The sequence below is a fragment of the Triticum aestivum genome, chromosome 3B, assembly GCF_018294505.1.
Source record: "Triticum aestivum cultivar Chinese Spring chromosome 3B, IWGSC CS RefSeq v2.1, whole genome shotgun sequence".
NCBI lineage: Eukaryota > Viridiplantae > Streptophyta > Magnoliopsida > Poales > Poaceae > Triticum > Triticum aestivum.
In genome coordinates, this window is record NC_057801.1 from 593539830 (window position 1) to 593543669 (window position 3840).

Sequence of the window (3840 nt, forward strand, 5' to 3'; positions counted from 1 at the left end):
GGGGCGCGGCGAAGGCCACGTGGCAGTTCCTGATTGGACGCGGGCGACAGGGCGGACGTGTCCGGCGGCGGAGGAGGAGCGGGCTAGGGTTTGGGGATCCGGAAATTCGGGGGAGTGCACATATTTATAGGTAGAGGGAGCTAGGAGTGTCCAAATGAGGTGCGGTTTTCGCCCACACGATCGTGATCAGACGACGGAGAGCATGGAAATGGCTTAGATGGGTTATTGGGCTGTTTTGGAGGGGTGTTGGGCTGCAACTTAAAAGAGGCCTTTGCGGATATGCGGATAACCGTTGGAGTACCAAACAAGCTCCAAATGACCCGAAACTTGACAGGTGGTCTAACGGTGCTATACCAGGGCCACTTGGCAAGGCTCGGTCCATTCCGAGAACGTTTAACACCCACACACGAAAAGAGACAAGAGGGGTGCGCCGGTGCACGTGGGAGTGTCGGATTGCAAAACGGACAACGGGGAAAATGCTCGGATGCATGAGACGGGCACGTATGCAAAATGGAATGCACATGATGACATGATATGAGATGCATGACATGAATAAAATGCAAAACAAAAGACAAAACCCAACCACGGAGGGAAATATCATATCGCATAGCCGAAAATGGCAAGAGTTGGAGATACAAAGATGGAAAGATACATCCGGGGTGTTACAACACTCCACCACTACAAGAGGATCTCGTCCCGAGATCTAGGACTGAAAGAACTCCGGATATTCGGAATGGAGGTGATCCTCGCGCTCCCAGGTGGCTTCTCGGTCGGAATAGTGTGACCACTTCACTTTCAGGAATTTGATTGACTTGTTGCGAGTCTTGCGCTCGGTTTCTTCAAGAATAGCAACGGGGTGCTCATGATAAGAGAGATCTTCTTGGAGGTCGATCTCTTCGAAGTTGATAGTGCACTCAGGAGTCTTGAAGCACTTGCGAAGCTGTGACACGTGAAACACATCGTGCATGTTTGCAAAGTTGGATGGAAGCTCAAGTTGATAGGCGAGATCGCCTCTTTTGCCAAAGATCTTGAAAGGACCCACGTATCTAGGGGCAAGCTTCCCTTTGATACCGAAGCGACGAGTGCCTTTCATTGGAGAGACGCGGAGCTAGACATGGTCTTCGATTTCAAAAGCCAAGTCACGGTGCTTGCTATCATAGTAACTCTTCTGTCGCGATTGCGCGGCTTTGAGATTCTCACGAATGACTTTGCACATTTCTTCAGCTTCTGTGATCAAGTCATTGCCAAGAAGTTGGCGTTCACCTGTCTCAGACCAGTTGAGAGGAGTACGGCACTTTCTGCCATAGAGAATTTCGAATGGGGCCTTGCCCGAACTCGCTTGGAAGCTGTTGTTGTAGAAGAACTCGGCATATGGAAGACAATCTTCCCACTTCATAGCGAAAGAGATGACACAAGCCCTGAGCATATCTTCAAGGATTTGATTGACTCGCTCGACTTGGCCACTTGTTTGAGGATGGAAAGCTGTGCTGAAACGAATGTTGGTGCCCATGGCCGTCTGAAAGGAGTCCCAGAACTTAGAAGTGAAGATGCTTCCACGATCTGAAGATATCAATTGTGGAATGCCGCGCAAGGAGACAATTCTGGAGGTGTATAGCTCTGCCAGCTGAGCTGCTGTGATAGATTCTTTGACAGGAAGAAAATGAGCCACTTTAGTAAGCTTGTCAATGACAACGAAGATAGCATCATTTCCACGCTTGGACTTAGGAAAACCAGTCACGAAGTCCATCTCGATATGGTCAAACTTCCATTCCGGAATAGCAAGAGGTTGGAGGAGACCAGCTGGTCGTTGGTGTTCTGCTTTCACTCTTCTGCAGACATCACATTCATTCACGAATTGAGCAATCTCTCGCTTCATTCGAGTCCATCAATATGACTGCTTGAGGTCATGGTACATCTTTGTACTTCCAGGATGAATGGATAGGAGGGAATTGTGTGCCTCGTTCATGATGACTTTTCTCAAATCACCTTTAGGAACCACAATTCGATCCTCGAAGAAAAGAGTCTCTTTGTCATCCAAGCGATAGCACTTGTATTTGGGAATGCCCTTGTCAATACCATGTTTCACCTTCTTCACCATGGTATCCAGGAGTTGTGCCTCACGAATTTGATCTTCCAAAGTAGGAGAGACTATGAGGTTGGCAAGAAAGCCTTGAGGAACAACTTGAAGATTCAGCTTGCGAAAAGCCTCACAAAGATCCGGTTGAAACGGCTTGAGAATTAGACTGTTGCAATAAGCCTTTCTGCTCAGAGCATCTGCAATCACATTCGCCTTGCCAGGAGTATATTCAATACTCGGATTGTACTCTTGAATCATTTCAACCCATCGAGTTTGCCTGAGGTTAAGGTTGGGTTGAGTGAAGATATACTTGAGGCTCTTGTGATCAGTGAAAATGTCCACTTGCCTTCCCAATAAGAGATGTCTCCATGTTATCAATGCATGGACAACTGCCGCCAACTCAAGATCGTGAGTGGGGTAGTTCTTTTCGCTGGGCTTCAACTGACGAGAGGTATAGGCCACAACTTTCTTCTCTTGCATCAACACAGCACCGAGACCTTGAAGGGAAGCATCATAGAAAACTTCGAATGGCTTGGATTCATCAGGAGGAGTCAAAATAGGAGCTGTGACTAGCTTCTCTTTGAGGGTGTTGAAAGCGACGTCACACTCAGGCGTCCAGACATACTTGACATGCTTCTGGAGGAGGTTGGAAAGAGGCTTTGCAATCTTAGAGAAGTTCTCAACGAATCTTCGGCAATAGCTTGCAAGACCGAGGAAACTGCGGAGCTGTTTGACATTCTGAGGAGGTTCCCAATTCAGAACTGCAGACACCTTCGCCGGATTAACAGCAATGCCCTTGGCAGAGATGATATGGCCAAGGTAAAGAACTTCATCAAGCCAGAACTCACATTTGGAAAACTTCGCATAGAATTGATGCTCTCTGAGCTTGTCGAGCACCAATCGCAAATGTTTGGCATGATCCTGCTTATTCTTGGAGAAGACCAAGATATCATCGAGATACACCAAGACGAATTCATTGGTGTAGGGGTTGAAGATAAAGTTCATCATGCGAGAGAACGTTGGAGGAGCATTGACAAGGCCGAAAGACATGACAGTATATTCATAAGAACCATAGCTTGTTCTGAATGCTGTCTTGGGGATATCTTGTTCACGAATGCGAATCTGATGATAACCCATACGAAGGTCAAGCTTGGAGAAGACTTTAGCACCTTTGAGTTGCTCGAAAAGCTCATTGATGTTGGGAAGTGGATACTTGTTCTTGATTGTCTTCTTGTTCAATGGACGGTAATCGACGCAAAGTCGGTCCGTGCCATCCTTCTTCTAGACAAAAAGAACTCCACAACCCCATGGGGAAGAACTCGGTCTGATCAAACCCATACGCTCTTGTTCATCGAGCTGCTTCTTCAATTCCTTCAGCTCCTTGGGTCCAAGCTTGTATGGACGCTTGCAAACGGGCTCAGTTCCAGGCTCAAGATCAATAACGAACTCGACTGGCCGATGAGGAGGCATACCCGGAAGCTCTTCTGGAAAGACATCTTGGTACTCACAAACGACTGGAATTTAAGAAATAGCATCCAATTCGCCCTTCTCATTGAGAGAAAACAACCGAATGGTTTCATCGCGAGCAGCATAGATGATAACATCCTCAGAAGGGTGTGTCAATTGAATTTGCCTGGCAGCACAATCAAGCTGAGCCTTGTGCTTAGAAAGCCAGTCCATCCCAAGAATTAGATCAATATCAGAGTCGCCAAGAACAAATGGTTTAGAAAGAAATTTGTAGTCACCCATCTTGATGGAAACAT